This window comes from Protopterus annectens, chromosome 5.part0 (genome assembly GCF_019279795.1).
Source record: "Protopterus annectens isolate FY-2018-M chromosome 5.part0, PAN1.0, whole genome shotgun sequence".
Classification (NCBI taxonomy): Eukaryota; Metazoa; Chordata; order Ceratodontiformes; family Protopteridae; genus Protopterus; species Protopterus annectens.
In genome coordinates this window covers 1,718,509,792-1,718,532,882 of record NC_056735.1, presented here as the reverse complement: position 1 = coordinate 1,718,532,882, position 23,091 = coordinate 1,718,509,792, and the positions used below count along the sequence as shown (strand labels likewise).

At 41.1% G+C, this 23,091-nt stretch overlaps 1 protein-coding gene across 2 annotated transcripts in view; it reads left to right on the top strand.

Annotated features, from left to right (window-relative positions):
• Window positions 1-23,091, top strand: part of RABL3 (RAB, member of RAS oncogene family like 3) — a 696,369-nt gene that overhangs the window by 45,665 nt on the left and 627,613 nt on the right. The window lies entirely within an intron of this gene.

The window sequence follows — 23,091 nt, the reverse complement described above, 5'->3', positions numbered from 1 at the left end:
AGCCAACTTCATGCTTCTTAAGACAGAAGCATTGAATTTCATGACACCCATGCAGTGGACTTACAACTGCTGAATCCTACACAAATCCACTCTATAAACACTTACACGAGTGCGTGGATCATGCTATCCCAAACAGAACCAAGACGCTATCCTCCAAAAAAAGGAAGCCAATCTGGTGGTCCCCTGCCATACACAAACTGTACAACAGAAGGAAGGAAGAAATTGTTGCAAAAGAGAGTAAAATCCCATGAGTGGAGGAGCTCCCTGATCAGCCTCAGTAAGAAGCTGAGATCCCTTATAAGATCCTCCAAAGCTAGCTACGAAAACAAAATCGCCACTGATTCTAAGGACAACCACTAAGCATTATGTAGCTATGTCAAGAATCTCAATGGCAACACCCAGACCTCAATGGCAACACCCAGATCTGCTCTGAGGTACAGCACAACGGCACAAAAATTACAGAACCAACTGATATTGCCAACATCCTGGCAGATTGGTTCAGTGCTAACTTTACTCCCCCCACCCCTTAAAGGGCCCATATCTATACAGGAAGAATGCAGAGTCCCTGTAATCACAACTATGCAGGTAAAAGCTGCACTCTCTAAAGCCAAAAACACAGCATCCATTGGACCGGACAACATCCCAGGCTGCATTTTACATGAACTTCAGAACGAACTGGCTCCCACCTAAGCACCATGTTCAATCATAGCCTCACATCAGGCTTTATGCCCACTGAATGGCGTACAGCAACAGTTATCCCACCCCACAAAGTGGGAGCCACCACTGATCCCAGGATCTATCGCCCTATTAGCCTGACGAGCCTAGTCTGCAAGGCCATGAAATGTATCATCATGGAATTCATAAACAAAGACATTGGTAACCTTCAAACTCTGGATCCCACCCAGTTCTGGTTTGTGAAAGGCAAATCATGCATCCTGAACCTAATCGACTTCTTTGAGGCAGTCACCAAAGTCGTAGATGAGGGTAAGGTGGTTCACACAGCCTATCTTGACCTCGCCAAGGCTTTTGACACCATCCCCCATTCTGGAATTATAGCTAAACTGACTAAGCTAGGTATAAATCCCTACGTCACAAGATGGGTTGCCAACTGGCTCACTGACCGAACCCACACAGTAAAAGTTTCTGACCTCAAACCATTGACAAGTGGAGTACCACAGGGTTCAGTCCTGGGATCTCTCCTGTTTGGCATCTAGTTCTCTGAAGTACAGGCTTAACACAGAAGGCCTCTGGCTAATGAAGTTCGCAGATGACTGCAAACTAGGAGCCATAGTAGAGTCCCCAAATGATGTGGAAGTCCTACAGAAGGGCTTCGCTGAGACAAATGCCTGGTGTCAGAGCCATGGCCTCAAGCTCAGTGCCAAAAAGTGCATTGTCATCCCCTTTGGTAAAAACTCTGCACCAATGAACTACTACATAGACAGCAGTCTACTTAACACTGAATGTGTGATAAGAGACCTTGGGACCCAGTTAGACAGTAGTCTGTCATTTGATAGTCACATCGCCACAGTAGTCAGGAAGTCCTTCTACGTGGCACACTTCATCATCATAAAAGGGTTCTCATCCAGGAAAAAAGAGGTCCTTGTTCCCCTCTACTCAGCACTCATTAGACCCATTATAGAGTACAATGCCCCTTTTGGAATGTACCTCACAAGACATCTGCAGCAGCTGGAAAGGCCACAGAAGTACCTCACAAAGAAGATTACTGGCCTCAAACAGATGCCTTACACTGACCTTCTCACCCAGCTTTATTCCGTAGCATATCGCCTACTCCGAGGTGATCTCTGCCTAACATATAAAGCTATGTCAAACCCAGAGCTGTTGGACATGCTACACCTAAAGAAATCTCAATCCCACCGAGCTACATGCTCTAGGGAGCTATACCTTGTCACCACAATAAACAGGACATGCTGGAGGTATAGAGTCCTGTCCCAGAGACTTCCCATACTCTGGAACAGGCTACCCATCTATGTCAAGCAAAGTTCTTCATTAGCACTCTTCAAGAAAAATCTTGATGAGTGAATGGAAAATAGGAAATACACCCCAGGGATCACTTCTGTGTGCCTGCTTGACAGTGGCACAGGAAAATAACTTTATTGGGTGGCTTAAGCCATGGAACATTGTTGGCTAGGCTTACGTAGGCCCTTGGGCCGATAGCTTAGTACCTACCCGTGAACCTATTACAGCTATCTACATAAACACAAGTTTCATTGCTTCCCTGTTACCCTACTTCTATCTGGTGACATTCATCTAAACCCAGGACCTACTTCAGCTTCACCCTCAAGTAATTTTATCCCTCCTAAACAACATGTCTCAGCCCCACAAACTAAACACATCTCTTTCTACTCGGTGAATATCAGAAGTATACTTAATAAAACCACTGATTTCCATGCTTGGGTTGCTAACCATACCCCTGATATAATCACTCTAACAGAAACATGGCTGAAACCACATGTCCCAGATAGAGACATTCTACCTCCAGGGTGTAATATACTTTGCCTTGATAGCCCTAAAAAAAGCTGGGTAGAGTTGCCATCATCTACTGTAACCATATATCCTTCACTTCCCTTAAGGAACCAGTGCTATCTTTCACTCCAGCAGAAATCCTGGCAGCCAGTTTTAAACTTAGTAAATTCTCCACCATCACTGTAGTAGCCATCTATAGTCCTCCTGGAGATAATATTCCTGCGCTCAAAAACTTTTTCTCTTATCTCATTGAACACTATTCCAATGAAACAATTCTCCTTGGTGATGTAAATATAAATCGGCTAACTTTAAAAGACCCAAACTCTTCCTGTTGCGTTAACCTACATGGCTTTTCACAATTAATATCAGAACCTACCCGCTGCAATAACTCACAAATCCTTAGTACTCTGCTTGACTGGATACTTGTATCCAATCCTTTCGTATATTATAACCCAGAAACCCTACCCAATTCACTTAGTGATCACTCTCCAGTAAAAGTTACTAGATTCACTCCCCACCTTACTAGACCACATAGACCCATAACTTGTCATAAACTATCTAACTTCTCTCCTGGCACTTTTACTTCTCTCTAGAATTAATTGGAGTCACCTAAATGAGCTTACTCTGGATGAAGCTGTAGAATCATTTAACTCTGTTATAATATGCTGAACTCTCTTGCACCTCTCCATACTCTCAGAATAAAATCTAAAATATCCCCATGGCACTCAAAGGCAACCCACTCCCTAATGAGAAATAGGGATAGGTTGTGGAAAACCTGGATGAGAAATAAACTACCTTCTCACTTACAAAAGTACAAAAAATTAAGAAAACAGACCAAAAAAACATACTGCTAGAGATGAAAAGGAATTCTATTTTAACCCTCCAACATCACTAAAATCTAATCCCAAAAAATTCTGGAACTCAGTTAACCAAATACTGCATCCTGGAAACCCTTCATACCCAAATCCTTACCCTGATAGTACATCTGATGAAACAGCCACGGACTTTAACATCTTCTTTATTGATTCTGTATCAAAGATGATTAATACTAACCCTCTCCTAGCTAATGATTCAAATCCCTCTATCTCACCTCCAAGTTCTAACTCCTCCAAATCTTTCTCTTGTCAACCTGTATCTACTTTTTACATCAAACAACTTCTCTCCAAAGTAAAACCTTGCTGCGCTTCTGCTAATGTTCCTTCCTACTTTGTCCAGCTGGCAGCTGATACTCTTGCCTTTCCTGTATCCATCTTGATCAACTGCTCCATTTCTGAGTCAAAAGTTGCATCTATCTGGAAAAACAATGTATACATTACCTATACACAAAGGAGGTAACTCTCATGAAATCTCTAATTTTAGACCTATAGCCATTCTGTCACATCTCTCAAAAATGCTGGAAAAATGCATACGTAAGCAAACTCTGCAATACGTAAGCAAACTCTGCAATACATAATACAGGAAAACCTACTTACTCCTACTCAACATGGCTTTCGCCCACAACACAGTACTCACACTGCCCTTATCTCCTTTACAAACACTATTTCCCAGGCTCATGATAATAATAAACTTGTCTCCTGTTTATTTCTAGACCATTCCAAAGCCTTCAGTACCATCTCACACTCTCTACTTCTGACTAATCTGAACTTCTTGCCTGCTGCTGTAACTTGGTTTTCTAGCTACTTTTCTGATCGACTTCAAACAGTGAAATGGCTGTCTGCACTCTTCCCCTCCCTAAGGCTGTATACTTGGCCCACAACTAATATCTTCACCAATTTACTTTATACTTCCTGCTCTCAGTCATCTCTTATTCAATATGCAGATGATTCTACTGTAATTACTATCTCTGACTGACTCTCTTGTCTCATCTCTACTACTCAGGCTGCCTTTACATCAGTAGAACCATGGCTCATGAACAACCAACTAATGTTGAATCCCAAAAAAACAAACTTTTACTCTTTCTCCCAAAAACTCTTAACCATCTTAAATCACTTTCACTATACTGTCAGTCAACAAGACTTCAATCGTACCCGAATCTAATACCAAACTCTTAGCCATCACTATAGATGAACAACTTAAATTTGACTTGCACATCAACAGCTGTATCAAAAAGACCCATCAGAATCTAGGCCTTCTATGTAGAAACGGGAAGTTTCTCACTCCTAAAGCTAAAGTAACCCTCTCTCATACCTGCCCTCCTACCCAGCCTACTGTATGGTTCTCAAATAGTTACTTAACACTACACTGCTAACAAAACTTACCTCTACCTACAACAGCCCAACATACTTATCAAACCCATTCACTGTGTCTCACTTAAACTGGCTGGAACTACCTAATCTTCTTTTTCTCTCACCACTTCAGATTATACACTCAATACTATATCAACCCTCCTATTGCCCTAACATATCCTCCATTATATCCCACTATTCTCCAACTAGATCTCTCAGCAGCTCAGACCTAGACTTACTACGTATCTATAAACCTAGGACTAATAACGGATGTAATCCGTATAGCTACCATCCTACCATTGCTTGGAATAAGCTTCCACTTCAAATTCGATTACTAAATCAACCAAAACGATTCAAAGCAACTGCCAAAGAATACTTAAAAACTCTGTGGTCTTGCCTCTGTACTCAACCAACATAAAAAACCCGCCCAATCCCTAAACTACTGACTAATTAGTCATCATCCATAACTTTTACCTTTTAAACTATTGCTGTTTATTATTTCTCCTCCCCTGGCCTTGCCAATCTCTCTCAATCCATGAATGAATCTTTTCCTGTTCTTGCTTAACTCATCTCTTCCTAATATTCTCTCCATTTATATTGAATCAATACTTTAAGACTGTATGAAAATGTTTTTCTTCTTCTTTCAATGCCTACTCTTAATGATGACATGTAGATATCTATTACAGTTTAAATGTTAAGACTTGTCAATGTATGACTTGCACGCCCTATTGACTACTTGTTCTGTAATCATCTATCATACTGTATTAATGTCATGGAGCTTTTCTCCTCAAACCTCCACTGAAAAAGGGCTGTGTCAGCTCAGTCGGATGATTCCCGGTAAACAGATGTAAAATAAATACTGTTTCTGGGAGTCTGAATAGTGATGCCTTCTAAAACAGGCACTGAGACAAAACCTGGAAGTGAAACTGTTTGTTTGTTTTTTTCTAAATTGGTAAGTAAGGTTGTCTTCTAGTTTTGTGATATAACAATCTTGAAAATCAGTATTGTGTCTGCCTGATAGCTGTTTAAAGCCTGCAAGAAGAACTGGGCTGTCTAGTTGTTGGGGTAAAACATGCATCAAGGTATGTAGAAACTATTGCCTCCCACATGAACTGTGTTTGTAAGGCAATCTGCTGAATTTGTTTTGTCTAAAACAGAATTAAACCACATAAAATTTTAGTTTTACATTTATAAACTCATGAGAAACAATTAATGCATGGAATAACCAACTCCTACTAGATAATTTTCTTTGTACAAAAGTTCTTAACAGAGTTCGGAAGCTGTTTTAAAGCACTGTGCTCCTTTACTGTCAAACTGCTTTGTCATTTGCAGCTGAACAGAAGCATGTTCTGTTGCACTTTAAAACCAACCCCCTTTAATTTAATTAAATAAAAATTGATACTTGGAACTACAGCTGGGCCATTTTACATCTTGACAGTACCTACCCTTAGATCTTTTATCCTTTTTCATAGAATGATAGACCAGTTATATTGGGGGTGAATTTATGAATACCCATCACATTGTCTTAATTCCATATTAAAGGAAGATCGTGTGTCAGGGTTGCTTGATTTGGAGAGGAAGTTGTGTAACAACTCACTCACTGTCGCTCTCTATCAGGCTCACTCTCGCACTCTGTCTCTCTCTCTCTCTCCACCAAGAAGTATTTGCTGTTTGGTTTGTGGAGAAGTAAGGTCTTGAACCGCTGGATCCCCAAGACGTCTATAGGACATGGAATACAGGACACAGCCTCCAACCTCTTTGTAACTAAGGTCCTTTTAGGCCTACGAAATGTTTTGTCAGGAACCATTGGAAGTCTCTGTAACTACTGGATGTGTTTCGTAAGATACATCCCAAAGGAAGCGTTATGGTGATGGGTCTGATAAATGCAGAATATGGATGGATAAAGAACATATTTGAGTCTAGAGAATATACCCTTTATGATCAGCTATGCCACGTAGAAGAGTTTCCTGAGCACTATTGCAATGATTTAAGTGGAGGGAGTTCTCTACCTATATTCCAGGATCTGCCATGCCATTCATTTTGGAATGGGGTGTTTTCTGTACTGTAAGCTGAGTGGAGAGTTTGTTTGCCAAATGTAACAATATTGCATTTTTCAGCATTTAAGTTTAGCCTATTTTCAGAGCACCAGATGTTTACTTATCTACGTTTATTTTGTTGCTTCTGCATGTCAGAAAGGAATTTAAGGGTAATACCCAGTTTACAGTCATCTGCAAATCTGGTTAACTAGAGTTCCCCATTTTTGATTTGGAGATCAGTGAAGTAAATTCCAAATAGCAGAGGTCCCAGCATAGATCACTGTGGTACCCCATTGGTTACTTCCATGCTCTCTGACACACCTGACACACTCACAGTGTGGATTTTGCCCCTCAGCCAGTTAGCTGTCCATTTAACTAAACTGGGATCAGTTTTAAGGACATTTAGTTTGTTGATACTGTTGGCATATGGTATGTTATCAAATGCCTTGGTGAAGTGCAGGTATTTTGCGTGAAGAGCATGACCACTGTCCACGACTTGCATTACCCTCTCAAAAAATTCACCAGATTCATTAGACAGGATCTACGTTTAAAAAAGCCAGACTATTGAGGGTCAAATTTTATAAGATTTTTATTTCATATTTTATCTGGTCTGTTATGACCCATTCCAAGCTGTTACAGATGAGGTTCCTCAGGCTAATAGGACTGTGATCCCTGTGGTCCATATTGGGGGCGACCTTGTAGAGTGGCATCACAACTGTTCTATTTCAAATCTTGAGGCAAAGCTGGTCTATAAGCTCAGGCTGAATAGCTGTTGGACAGGGATCACCAGCACCTGTTTAGTGCTGTTCAGCAGGTAGCCTAGAATGTTACCAGGTTCCATAGAAAATGTATTTTTGTCTGGAGAGTACTTTTATCAAGTGTTCCTTTGTGATGATGGGGGAGATTAGATCCTTAGGTATACGTGAGTTTAGATGTCTCTGGGGTGAAATAATATATATATATTTACAAAATGCACTTGATCAGAGTTGGTAGTGCCATACATAAATAAGTTCAGTGCGATGCTGGGTGTTATTTCATAACTTTATCATTTAAATAAAGAAGGATTTGTAATTTATCCTTGGCTTCCAATGTCAGTCTTTGTTCATGAGAAGCCTTTGATTTCCTGATGGTTCTTTTCAGTACATTGGATAATCTTTTGATGTTGGCATTGGTTTGTGGGGCTTTAGTCTTTCTATATATTCTAATGATCTTTTTTTCTTTTTAATGCTTATACATAAGAACAACCACACTGGCTTGTGATTACCCTTCTCATTTTGTTTAGTTTTTGAAGAGAGAAACGGATTTGTTTTTTTAGGTAAGGGTAAAATCAAAAATTTCATAACTAGTCGCTGTATCCATATTTTGGGGGTAATATTTATACTTGAACTTTGGAGCTTCAAAAGTGTTTGTATGTTTGAAGTCTTTGAATACTGTGGTATTTGTATGTGCTGGTTTAGAGATTTTTGAATGAGAAGGTTTCCATTTTGTGGTCAGACATGAATGTGGATGGGTATACCTGTAGAGTAGTGCATATAGATGCTGTACTTTTTCCTCTAGTGGCTTTTTGACTATCTGATCCAGGGAATTTGTTTAAGGAATTGAGGAGTTTTTGGGCATAGCCTATGTTTGAGGTATAGGTCTCCCAATTTATCAACTGGTAGTTAGTCTCCCAAAATGATGGAATTTTTTTGTTTAAAGTTGATCCAATGTATTGGACTAAATGAGAACTGTGGTGGTGTATCCATATTTGTTAAAGGCCACATTACCTCAGTACCACAGTCTGTCCATATGAGACATGTGCTGGAAAATTCATGATCTGTAGCACATGTCTTATACAGAAAGACTGAAGTTGTTGTCACTTTACTCAGTAGGGTATAGACTAGTTAGAGGTGACTTATGTCTGGTTTACAGGGCTATCTCTGACCCAGATGTAATGGAAATGCTGCACATCTGCAAGTCAAATGGGACTAAAGTCACCTGTTCCAGGGACTGCAGTCTAGCCTGTGACATAAACAGGACCTGCTGGAGAGACAGATACATCTCTCCGAGGTTGCCAATCCTCTGGAATAGGCTTCCAATGCATAACCAGCAGAGCACTTCCATGACCCTGCTTAAGCACATCCTGGACGACTGGATGGGATTGCCCCGGCTTCTCTCTTGGTAATGGGTAGTCCTTGCTAGAAAAACCTTAGGCATAGATGATATTTCTCATCTAGTATTATATTGGGATTTAACGGCTAGGCTTGTAAAGACCCTTGGATCAATAGCCTAGTAACATCCTATGAATCCTATTTAAGAAATGAGTGGTTTTAAGGGATCATCGAAGGGGGTCCTGTAGTATACTATAATCTGATAGTTTGCTTTATGTAAAATGAGTTGAATCTCAGTAAGTTTGGTTTGTGGATCACTAATAATCTACCTTAAGGTAATGTGGCCTTTGACAAATATGGATGCACCACCACAGTTCCCATTGAATCTAAAGGCCTGGTAGACACCAAACCCTGGTATACAGTGGGTGTTTTCTGCTCTTCTAAACATGCATGTGCTCCAAATACAAGAAGAATTCAAATTTGGGCAATTTGTTATGTAGACTCTAAAGTTGAGCAGTGTCACACTGATATTGTCTATTGCTTTGTTTTAATTTCTAGGTTGACAGATCAATTGTATGGACTCTACCTAAAAAGGCACTATGTGGGAAGCAAAGGCTTTAGCTAGTTTACAGAAACCCTGCAATGAGAGGTGGAAGCCATCCTTGGCAAAGCAAGTAGAGCTCTGCAGCAGCTCATCCCTTGCTAACACATACTAGATCCCCCTTGAATGACACTAGTTATTCAGCCGATTGCCGAACTCTGTCATCTTTCCCTTCTTCCTTGGCATTATTCTTGTTGAAGGTAGTATTCTGCTCAGTACCAGAGTCTTTTCTGCATTTGTGACATACATGAAGAGCTCAGATATATCTCAATGTATGTCCCTCATGGTTATCCACACTAGGTCATTTACACTTACATGGACCACCACCTTATTGCAGCCATACTTGCTCATCTTGAGTGTCCTTAAGACTGCTGAGATCTTGGAAACTGAAAGACAACTTCCTGTCGCCCTGTTTTTATCCAGCCTTGTAAGAGTATAGAGTCTGCATGTCTTACTATGGAGTCATCAATCACCAGTACATTTTTATTAACAGAGAATTTTCTGAGGCACTTTTTTGTCCCAGCACTTTGTTATGGATGTAGCATTAAGTGCTGAGATTTTTAATTTCTGTTGAAACACAGTCTTGTTGGGCTTTGGAGTCGTAGGCAATTACTTTTTTTACAACCTCAGCCTACGATAATTTTCCATGTATTTGTGTGGTATGCTGTGGAGATGTGTGACACTCACAGACCATATTTTTTGTGAGAGCGATGTATCCATTTTAATGAAGTGTTTCCATCTCTCACAGGTAGTTTGTGAATAGGCAACTATTCATTGCCTGTGAGTGTCAGGCATTTGCTGCACTATATGAATATACCAACTGCTATCAGGCTGGCAGCTGAGGGAAGGCAAGCTAGCTGACCTTAGAGTTTGATCCAAGAATGCAGAAGAGTAGAGACAGAATGCTTCTTTGTATGGTATTTGATTTGCTATTAAATTATAAATTCCTGTGAGTATAGAATATTGTATATTAGTGAGTACCAAAACTCTTTGTAGTTTACAATAACTGAACTTGGTTCTAAATAAAGAAGTAGCACTTTTTTTAGTACTGCCTGCTAATCGGTATGGCTGTGACTAGGTTTGCTAGGAGTAAGACTCCGTTTGGAGTGCTTACATCTATTGTGTGCAGGTTTGTGTGGAGCTGGGAAAAGCACAGCTCATTGGAATATATCTAAGCTAAGAATTTCAAAAAACAATGGGGAAAAAAACAACTTTTATAGCGTTTGCCTCCTGCCAGTAATGCTAGTTTTCTAGAAACAGCAGCAACATATATCCCCTGTCGAATAATCACCAGTCTCTCAGACTGCCCACACATGTGGCTGAAACTTTGTAACAGTGTCTAAGTTATAAGTTATAAAATCTGTGGAAAATAGCAGAATAAGCTCAGGGAAACAACATAGGGATTAATGAATTCAGTCAGGTTACCATAGAACCCACCACTTCAATTGCCTACAAAGAAAACAAAATAAAATGATCAAAACTTGTTTAAATGCCAAACTGCAGAACTTGACAAATAACAGTAAAGTCAGATGAAATAAACATACCTTCCTGTTTTTTGCCAGTGTCGCATTCAGCACCAGCTTGTTACAGTGGGTATTGCGAAGAACCACTCTAAATAAAAGGGGGAAAGGAGGTAACATTTGCCCAAACAGCAGTGTGCTGGGAATGTATTTTACCTAGATCTACAAGTCTTTCTTCACAGAAATGGGTCTTGATTGGTACCAAAAGTTCCAGATGAGGTGATGTAGAAGGAATCAACAGAGGCATTCAGGAAAGTATGGGACAGATAGAAAATATGGAACGGGAGAGATGGAAAGGAATTAGGCTGTTGAACATATTTAGAGGTAGATCTGATAAGAAAAGTTGTCTTCTGTTGATAAAGCAATTGAGTGGTCAGATACAAGTTTGTACTACTACAGTGTTTCTCAAATTGTGAGGCAAGCCTTCATTTGTAGCCCTCGGCATGTCTCAGGAAGGCCTAAGCTATCCTGAAAGTGTGCCTTACATAAAATGTTAACTCATGTTTGTGTGGATGATTGTGCAAATGCTGAAGGATTTGATCACAAAATCAGTAATAAAATAATTGAAGTACTCTTGCGCCTCTTCTGTAACTTCACCAAACCAGCTAATACTCGGGAACTCCTAGGACAGCCCAATCTGTTGATTTTCAGAAAGCCTTTGGCTTAGTTGGGAGTTTCTCTGGCAGGTTATACATTCCTTAGGCATTCCTGAAATGGTGGAAATTGTTATACACATAGCCTTTGGCCCAGATAGTTGCTATTATTACATGCTCCAACATGTTTCAGCTATAAGGGGATAAAGACAGGAGCGCATTCTTTCTCCACTGCTGTTTGTCATTACAAATGAGATGAGTTTCCCACACTGGGACATATCCATCCTTGGTAAAGCAAGGAGGAGTTGCAGGTATTCCAAAACTGTCTGGGTTAAATGTTAACTGGCAAAAAAACAAAAACAGTCTTGTTGTCACTGATTTGATAAACTCATGACAATTTAAAGAGATCAAGACAGCTCAATATTCAGTAGACACACACACACACACACACACACACACACACACACACACACACACACACACACACACACACACACACTGTTGGTTATAGCAGTGCACAAAAGTTCAGGGACACAGCCAAGGTCAGTCTCATACCACTAAATATGTCCTGCCAGGAGAAAATTATAGCATGGACTAGGCTTAAATTACCCCTTCTGGCTGGCCAGTGTTTCTGTTGTACATATAGTCCCTCTGTCAAAGTACCTTTTTCATACAATGGCTCAATTTTAACCCCACCACCACCACCACCACCAGCAGGCTGCAGAGGATATTCCTTAGCTTTATCTGGGACAGTAAACACCCTAGATTAGCCAGGAAGAAACTTATGGCTGCTAAAAAATATGGAGGTTTGGGTGTCCTGAACCTGGCTAGGCACACCAAAGTGTCAGACCTGGCTAAGTTTGTACAAACCATAAAATATTCCAGGACAGTCTGGATAGTATCAGAACTGTGCTTCATGCAGAAATGTGTCTCACTGGAACCAAGGGGAGTGTGAGGGCATGATCTTCAGTGTTCTGCAGACATCCCTTGCTGCCATTGAGACAGTCTCTGCGCAAATGAAAAGGACTTCATAGATAATTGTTTTCTGGGAGCCTTGGATTTTTAGAGATTTTCTGTTATGGTTCAGAATGCAGTGATGTTACAGCTGACTTCAGGCATTGGACAACCCTCTATCCATTATTTTTCACACTGTTCAAAAAGCTCCTTTTCTGGCACGTTACTCCAACGGAGGGGCAAAAAACAGAATTAGAGTGATGGTAGGTGGTGAAGATGTGGGTCAGAAGATAAGGACTACATGCATCTCCTATGGCACTGCCCTTGTCTGTGTGTCCTAGAAAGGGCATATGCCGTGTCTAAGTGTATCCTTAAGAAACTAAAAAAATAACAAATAGGGAGCCAACGGTGTGATGAGATGTCAAATGTTAAACTTTACTGGTGCTTCTGGTACCTCGGCCAAATTGTCTTCAAGGAATAAATTCCACACCATCATACAGCCTTTATATATAACTAATTTCACACATTCTAATTAAATAATTGAAACCGTCACTAACAAACCCCATTATAATTAAACCCCCTACACAAATGTTACCATATGACATGTACACCTTTATATAAATAACTATGTTCAGAAATGAAAATTAAAAATTAGACATTGAGATTCATATCTAAATTCATACCGTTAGGTTGCAAATTTCTATAATTGATGATAAATCCAGTTTCCATTTGTAATAGTAATAATAATTTGTAACCTTAGGAGCTCATTCCTCCTCCATGATCTACACTTCTGGATTTTGGGTTCCTTAACAGGCCTATTTTATTTTAGCAGCAAAGAAGGGAAATGCTTACTTCACATGCAACTATTTGTGTGATCCTTTTTAAACACTGGAAGCCAATACTGACCTCCATTATTCTGGAGTTGCATAGTTCTGTAAATTGACTGTGTATTTCACTTAGGCATAATAGCAGATTTAAGGACTTGAACACATTTTGGTGCATTTTCTGTATGCATAGGAGCATTTAACATAATGTCTTTACCTTCTAGAAAGGAAATGTATTTGTGTTGATCAAGCCTACAGCTTGAGTTGACCGTTCACAATGTTTTGGTGTACATATTTTCTTTTGATTGATGTGTTTAATTATGATGGTCTTTAATAAAAAGTTTGCAAACAAAATAGTAAATCAAATTTTGCTTATTTTAAGTGTTTTTTTTTTGGGGGGGGGGCTGCTACAGTATAGCACATAATGCTTTTTTATTCCATTGTCCAAATTACTACTTTTATATCTGGGAGAGGTTTAAGGACTATTTTGGAGTTTGAGGGAAGCTCACTGTGGCAGAATCTGAGGACCTAGGTTGTAATATGTGTCTCTGAGAGAAGGTCCCTGGTAAACTTCAGCCTTTATGTTATAGTTGTACAAAGGTCCACCATGAATTTAAGGTTCTATATTACAAGATCAAAGCTTTACTTAATCGAATAAGTAAAGCTCGAACTTGTAATATCGAAACTGTAAATTGTCGAACAGCCGATTTAACCCAGGGAAACACTTCCCTTGGCCGCTCTGTGGAGTATGCCTGTTTCTCCAATTTGGAGCCGTCTCTGAGTTGGTATATTTAGGTAGGGGGGGTAAAGCCCCCCACTTGATTTCGGATGTAAAGTTGTGTATTTTTTTTTTTTTTGATTTGGCCAAGGAAGTGTTTCCCTTGGTTGAATCGGTCATTTGACAATTTTAGCTGTCGATATTACAAGATCGAGCTTTAGTTATTCGATTAACTAAAGCTTTGATGTTGTAATATAGAAACAGATTTAAAGTATCCTGTTTTTTGAAGATAGCTGTGTTTTTGTGTTGAACAGCTCATTGTGTTTGACTGCTGATGTATGAAGAGTCAAATTTGGTCTACAAATTACAGCCAGGAGACCTAAGAAGACTGAAGTGCTTATCAGTGAGCAGCTTGTTGTTTAATACAGCTCGTGTTTTTACCATTTGTGGGTTGCAATTATATGTGGTTGGCTAAATGTTATGTTCTGCATCTCTGCTTGATGACTGGATGGTTTGTCTAGTGGACTAAACACCTTGAAATTGTAGGTGGTGTAGGTGAGGTGTGCATGTTGAAGGTGAGTAACTGCCTGTGCCCTTCATTATAGTTAAAGACAATACACCAATCTGCTTATTTAGAGCAAATGAATATTTGTCTAATGAGCCACTTGTTTACAAAAACTGAGTATACCTGAAAAAGTGTGGATCTGGTGGGAGAAAGCATGACAGTTTGCCTCGAAGAAAGGCTAACTAAGCAGCTGAGTGAGGAAACCATTCACAAGAACATGAAGATGTCACATGCCATTTGTTTGATAAAGTGATGTTTTTGTTAATCAAACATGAGTTAGAAATGTAGACGTTAAAATGTTAATCTTGATTAATGAGGAGAGCACTATAATATGTAAAGTGACATTTTTGTTGACATCTGTAGCATCATTTATCTTTAAGTAAAGCTCTGATTTATTAATACTTCAGTGTGTTGGGTTGCTACAGGTACTGTTTTTGCCATCTCTGAAGTCAAGTAGCTCAGAGTAAAGAAAGAAATACATTTTTATTTTTTTTTCTAACTTTCCCTTTTTTCAAGCTTGTGAAGCCTTGTTTGGCATGTTTGGAGACTGAGGTGCGGTGTCAGAAATCCCAGTTTGGAAGGTGCAAAGGAGCAGTCCACATGTGTTGCATGACTGCATTATTTGCAATATTGTGCTCTTATGTTATAATGAGACTTAGATTTCTGATTTACAATATGGCAAGTGTAGGCTTACAGAGGATTGCTGTTTCCCTTAGTGTTTTTTTTTTTTACTTTGACCTTAATACATAAGGTGTGTGTGAGTATGAATTTTGATTAATTTTAGTTATCATTCCTATTAGACCTAACTTCATATAGGCCCATTTAAGTTTTAAATCATGATTATAAAGTCCTTTGTCTATGGTAGCCAAAAGAATGGTAAAGATGTTGCCAAAATTGATAGATGTGGATCAATATGGTTTTGTGGGGTTCATATTAGCGAATACAAGAGTGACACGTATTGCTTGAACAATGAAAACAGTGAACGTTTAAAACTGGGAAATTTGAAATGTCGATTCGTCATAGTTGGCCCATCTGCGCTATAGCTCCGTAAGGTAAGTGTGCGATAGTTACGGACCGTAGGGTTATGGTGCGGGTTAAGGTAAGTGCATAGATAGGTAATGTATGTAAGGGTAATGTATGTAAGGTTTAATGTAGGATTAGAAGTAAGGTTTTGCTAAGTGTATGTGTGTGTGTGTGTGGATTATTTATTTTGTTTGAGTATATCTCTGTAGGGTAAGCGTGCGATAGTTACGGACCTTAGGGTTAGGGTGCGGGTTACGGTAAGTGCATAGATATAGTGGTATGTATGTGGTTTTTGTTTGGGTAGGTAGTATGTCGTGGGCGGTGGGGTTGGCAGAGTATGACGATTCGTGATTTTAAATTTCGCGGTTCGGTAAATATGTATCTCTCTCTTCGTATTCGATGAACAGGACTTTCGAGCTTATATATATGAACCCGGTTTTGTGGAGAGAAGACAAAAATTTTGCAACATTAATAGAACAATGATGATCCAGATGAGAAGCAGAATATAAGAAAGTACCATTGTTGTGGGTGGGTCTTAATGCAGAGACACTGTTTGACAAGAGTAAACTGGGAGTTTAGGGCAGTGGAAGCATTTGCATTCCCTGATGGAATAAGTAAGGTCAATTAAGAGGATATATGAAAGTTTGGAGGCAAAAATTAAAGTGAGAGAGTTCCTCTCTGATAAGTTATATTTAAACAGAGGAACAAGACAGGGGTGTCCTCTTTCCCCTTTGTTATTTATATTTAAACACATGAGTTGGTTCAGCTATACCAATATTTATGGGGACACAAATAAAGTTAGGTATATTGACGTATGGGTTTAAAAGTCTTGTTAAGGCAGGTAAGGATATGTGGGAAGAAACTAATCAAAAGATAATGCAAAAACTGAGAAACTGGAAGCTGTTGTTTATGGCTGTGGATAGCAAGATGTACACAGTGAAAATGATTTCAGTCCCTTTAGTTTTATATACAGGCCAGGCATATTTTTATCAATCAGTGGGACATTGTGGATAGCAACTTAATAAAGAGTTGAAGGATGCAATAGAACAAGGCGGTTGAGTTTCACCTCAACATTTCAGCTCTCAGCCACTTTTACTTCTCCTTTGGAAATCCTGCCTAGTTCCTATATTTCTTTGACTAGCCATTATGGCTGTACCATCAGTTTACTCACCTCCTAAAATTCTCTTCTAGAAAAAGTTTGGTTAAAACAGTTTGTACACATCTAAAGCAGATCCTTGTAAAGGGAGTGAGAGAACCTAACTATCGTCACCCCTTCTTTCTAAAAGCATAGCATTATGCATTATACATTGATTACATACGTCTCAAATGTACCTCATTACGAGGAAAGTTTTTCATATTTTGTCTTAAAAAGTCAGTATTCCTCATTGTTCTGCATTGAAACAGTCTGTCACATATTCAGTATTTATGAATTTAACTGATTTCCATAGTAAATAATAATGAATCATCAAAAGAACTTTTTGTAAGTAAAAGGTAATACATTTTTACCTTCTATTGAGCTTCCTAGATGAACTGTTAATAAGCGTTCCATATTTTGCCTGTTTGTTCCATATTATGAGAGGTAATGTTCCTCATTCTGGAGATGAAAGGTTGAAAGATATGATTCCTCAACTGCTTTAGTCCTCCTCTTTATCTCTTTGTCGTACAAATGGAGGAATACTGGATCCATTGAAATTGGGCAATATCCAAATTTTTTTTCCAGTCTTAATGGCTAATGTGCCAGGGACTAAAATTTGATTTTCATTTAAGCCCAGTCATAAAACTGTTAGAAAACAGTATTTGCCAACAGTTAACTCATTATTGAATGAGATGTTTGGCCTGTTAATTAACATGATTTCAGAAGGGAGAGGGGTGCAGGACTTGCACTGAATTTCCCACATGATGATGTTACCTGTAATTAAGAAAGAAACTACTTGCACTGTAATCTCTTCAGTAACTTAATGCTTGCATTTTACTAAGTAGATCATTATCTTCTCGCGTACCATTTTGAGAAATTATATGCACAAGAGATATACCCAGCCAAAAGTCCATAACATACACTTGTCAGCAGGTATGTTTACTAGAGGGATACTTAAAAGATGGACCTCATCAGATATTTTTTTAATCAAAATGAGGGGTGCCACAGTCAGTGAGACCTCTTGACAGATAAAATGATCTTTTGCTGTTGGTAACCCCTCTTCTTTCCCTTCATGTACCATGTATCTCCAGATGTTAAGTTGTCTATCTCGCCTTTGTTTTTGCTGGTTGGGATCGGAGCCGATCCTCTGCTCCGACTCTGCCATCTTCTATAGCTCGAGAGCTGTTTTACTGGCTCAAGGCTACCCCTTATCCTATGATGCCTAGCGCAAGCTACCCAGTTCTCATTTGCCGCTTCAGCTGCGAGGTGTAGTTTTTCTGGCTCAGGCTCATATAAAGTTTCTTATAGAACTTTTTTACTAGAAATAGTCTTTTTCCTTGGGGTTATTTGTTGTGTTAGCTAAGTGTGTATTTGTAGCTTCCTTTCCTCCTCTGTAGAACTCGTTTAATTTAGAGAGTTCTCCCCCTCCCCCCTCCTTATCCTTTTCTTGTCAGGTTAGCCGTTTAGGTTAGAGGCTTTCCTTCTACCTTCCTTATAGGCTAGCCATTTGAGTTAAAGGCTTTCCTATCAAAAAAAAAAAAACTTTAGCTTTAGTCTGTAGTATACTGTGTTTTTCTGTAGACTGTATTTGGTTTGTTAGCTATCGTTGTATTTTTTTGTTACAGGATGTCAAAAGAATCCAAGGTGTCTGGGTTCAAGAAGTGTGACTCATGCTGTCAGAAAATGTCTCTGACAGATGGGCACACTTCTTGTGTCTATTGTTTAGGCGCTGTGCACCTGCAGGACTCTTGTTCTATCTGCCATGCATTTAGTCCAAGAGTTCTGCAGGAGCATAAGAATAAGCTTATTTTTAGGGGTCTTTTAAAGCCTCAGGATTCACCGGCCAAGCCTCAGCCTGTGAAATCCCCCAAATCTACCAAATCATCGGCTTCAAGTTCGGAGCCGTCTTTGGTTCAGACTCTACCTGCTACTTCGGTTCCAGCTAGAACCGATACCCAGTCGGCGCCATCAGAAACTTCGGAGCCTTCGCGGAGCCACAAGAGGCTGAGGTCCCCTTCTCTGGAATTGATACATTCGGCTCCTAGGTCTCCCCTGCTTCAGAGCGAGCACAGTCACAGATCTTCTCACTCCTCTCGATCCTCTAGGCTCTCTGATCATGACGTGGAGAGTGGTCAGTAGGTTGCTAAAGTCGCAGGCACTTGCCAAGATGTTGTCCAGCCCTCCTCAACAGGTGTCTTCTCCGTACACTTCTATCGATGTTCCTCCTCCGACTCCATTGAGCTCGGAGCTGGAGTTCGTTGGGGTTCGAGTAGTGGAACCGTCTGCTCTGATTAACTCTATCTCCTTCAGTTCCATCGTCGGTTTCGATTCCCCTCAATGGTGCCGTCCGAGGGATCTGGGTGCCGGGGATCCCACGTCTGCTCCGAGGGGGGCGAGTGGCATCGGACCTTTGTCCGACCCCGTTCTTCCTCTCGGGGCTTCAGCGCAGGTGAGCTTCGCTCCTACATCGGCCTCGGAGCCCTCTCCCTCGGTGCAGAGAAGGATTCCGATTTCCTCGGAACCGGAGCCTTCTCTCTACATTGTAGCAGGGACACCTTCGATGTCAGGAGTGTGCTGGCCACTGAGTCAGCTCCACTATCGGCCCCATCCGTCCCCTGTATTGCCTGTGCAAGCAGTCTGAAGTTTCAAACTGCTAGACCCCAAGAGTCATCCAGGAAGTCCCGGCAGGTCAGGGCACCCCCATTGGGTGTTTCTCGTGCCTCCTGATCATCTCCAGGAGTAAAGGAGACAAGCAAGAGGAAGCACGATGACACATTGACTCATTCCACTTAACTGCTAGAAAAGAGTCATCCAGGAAGTCCCGCAGGCCAACACAGATCCGAACTTACTCAAGGTTCTTTTGGTACCAAAAAAGACAGGGGACTGGAGACCGATTCTGGATCTCAGCAGACTAAACAAGTCTGTTCAAAGAACAAAGTTTTGGATGGTCATGCTACAGTCCATTCTACCCTTTCTGGGTCAAGACAATTGGATGTGCTCCATAGATCTTCAGGATGCGTACTACCACATCAAAATGGACAGGCGCTCCAGGAGATTCCTTCGTTTCCGGCTGGGAGCCAGTCATTACCAGTTCAGAGCTCTGCCCTTTGGTCTCACCACAGCCCCCAGGGTGTTCACCAAATGTATGGCAGTGGTCACGGCTCACTTGAGACGTTGAGGATTCCAGGTGTTTCCATATCTAGACGACTGGCTCCTCACTGCTACCACCAGGCATCAACTTCTGCAAGCCAGGGACTACACAGTCACAATCTGCTCCCAGCTAGGCATTACAATAAACTTTGAAAAATCTGCCTTGTTGCCCTGTCAATCTATCACCTGTATAGGAGTAGACTTAGACACAAAGAACATGTCCGCAAGGCTACCGCCAGAAAGGGTGTCTACAATTCGCCAGCAAGTACAAATTCTAATGCAGAGCAAAAGGATCCAAGTCAGGTTCATCCTTCAAACTCCATGGCAACGGCAATTCTTCTAATCCCACTGGCCCGCTTTCACATGAGGATCCTTCAGTGGCTTCTGTTCACACAGTGGTCTTTCCAACAGCTGCCCATGTCCCACATGATCATGATTACAGAAGCATGCAAAAGGTACCTTTCCTGGTGGATGGTCTCCCCACTAGTGACTCAGGGCAGACCCTTCATTCAGCACTCTCCGGTTGCCACAGTGACCACAAATGCCTCCCTGATAGGGTGGGGGGGGCATTATCAGGGCAGGACAGTCCAAGGCACTTGGCAGCCTCACGAGTGCCATCTGCATATAAACGTCCTAGAAATGAGAGCCATGCTCCTAGCATTGCAAGCTCTTCAGGACTCTCTCTCCCTTCTGGAACCATTGCAGTTCAAACGGACAACATGTCAGTGATGTGGTACATCAACAAGCAGGGCGGAACCAGGTCCTACCCCCTATGTTGAGAAGCACTCAGACTCTGGCAGTGGCTGATTTCCTCCCAACGATTTCTGATTGCGACGCACATCCCTGGGAGGTCCAACGTCATAGCGAACAGGCTCAGCAGAGCTATTCTCATGCCTCACGAGTGGTCTCTGAATCAGGTAGTTGCGGATCTGCTCTTCCGCAAATGGGGACAGCCTTGCTGCGATCTTTTTGCCACCCCCTTCAACAGCAAATGCAGCAACTACTTCTCTCTTCTTCCGCTTCCAGGTCACACACCCAGAGACGCTCTAGTCCACGGTTGGCCTCAGGGACTTCTTTATGCCTTCCCTCCGTTTCCCGATACCGAAACTCATACAGAAAGCAATATCGTTGGGTTGCAAAATGATCCTCATTGCCCCCTACTGGCCTCGACAGATATGGTTTCCGTTCCTGCACCATTACCTTCTCAATCAGCCCTGGACTCTGGATCCGACTCTAGACCTACTGATTCATCAGTCATGTGGGCTGCATCAATCCCTCCAAACACTCCAGCTCACAGCTTGGTTGCTCCACTTCCAACCTTAGCTAGGCTTCCCAGCATTTCCTCGGCCGTGCGTGAGATTATTGTCTCCTCTCACAAATCCACAACTAGAAAAACTTATGCTAGCAAATGGAAAAATTTTTCTTGTTGGGCAGAGGCTAGGAACGTTGATCCTTTTTAAGCCCCAGTCCACGAAATTTTGGAGTTCCTAGCACAACTTTTTCATTCTGGGTCCGCTTCCGTTACAATCAGGGTTCAATTGGCGGCCATTTCTAACTTTCATGTTGGGTTGTCTAATTCAAACATTGTCTCATAAGCTCTGTAAAGCCTTTTTAAGAGGGACTACTCTCCTTAGACCTCCAGTGAGAGATCCCCCTCCTCCTTGGGACCTTAATTTGGTACTAACTTCCTTAATTATGCCCCCCTTTGAACCTGCAGCATCCTGCTCCATTAAGTTCCTGTCTTGGAAAACGCTCTTTTTGGTAGCTATTACTTCAGCCAGCCGAGTCTCTGAACTTCAGGCACTATGTGTTCATCCTCCAAACTTGGTTTTTCACAAGGACAGGGTTGCTCTGAGGACTAATCCCTCGTTCCTTCTGAAAGTCTGCTCAGAAAATAATTTAAACCAATCTATAGACCTTCTGGTGTTTTTCCCTAACCACACCAACAAGGCAGAATACAAATTACACCAATTGGACGTTCATAGACAATTGCGTTTTTACTTGCATAGGACTAAGGATATAAGGAAGTAGGACCAATTCTTCCTTTCCTACGCTCTAGGCAAACAAGGTCTCCCATTTTCCAAAGTGACCTTATCCAGGTGGTTGCCTCACATTATTACTTTCATCTATCAATTGAGAAACAAAGAGTTGCCTACCAAACCGAAAGGGCATTCTACTAGGGCCTTGGCCACCTCGGTAGCCTTCCAATCTAGGTTGCCCATGGATTCTATCTGTGCAGCTGCTACATGGGCAAATCGTCATACCTTTATTTCTCATTACAAACTAGATATGGTCTCCAGGAGCAGAGCTCACTTTGGTTCCACTGTTCTGAAGAGTCTGTTCCAATGAGCTGCCCAGGATTGTAGGTGCTAGGGACGCTGTCCCAACCAGCAAGAACAAAGGCGAGATAGACAACTTAACATAAAGAAGTTATGTACCTACCATAATGTTCCATGTTAGTTGTCTTCATCTTGCCTTCTTTCTTGCGTCCCACCCTCCATCCCCCTATCCTATTGGATCGAGAGGAGTTTTAGTTTCACTGGCTGAGTGTTCTCTGTTTTTTTTCCTCTACTGACTTAGAGAGTATGACAGGTATGCTCAACCTGTTTGCTTGGACAGGTTTATTCTCTGGCTATGTCTGGGGTTAGCTATTTCAAACGAGATCTGGGTAGCTAGCGCTAGGCATCATGGGATAAGGGGTAGCCTCGAGCCAGTAAACAGCTCTCGAGCTGTAGAAGATGGCCAAGTTGGAGCCGAGGATCGGCTCTGATCCCAACCAGCAAGAAATGAAGGCGAGATGAAGACAACTAACATGGAACATTATGGTAGGTACATAACTTCTTTTTCTTTGTTGTGCTTTTCATATAGTGAGAAGAGAATGGCCCCAGACTGCCTTTTGTCATTTTGAAGTGTTACCTTTCCTTTCAGAAAACTTTTTCTTCTGCAGTATTAGTATTAGACTTTTTCTCTTGCAACACCCCAGCCTTTATTTAGAAAGAGTGGCTGTAGTCCAGCTATTCTGCTACCAAGAGGCACAGTTTGTGTTGATTTGTCTGTAGCAAGGCACACAACACTTACAATTTAGGCTTTTTTGTTGGGAATTTAATCGAGCATGAAAGCATGGAAGTATGGAACAGTTATGGGCATAATTTTTATACCCAGCCTTCTCTGCT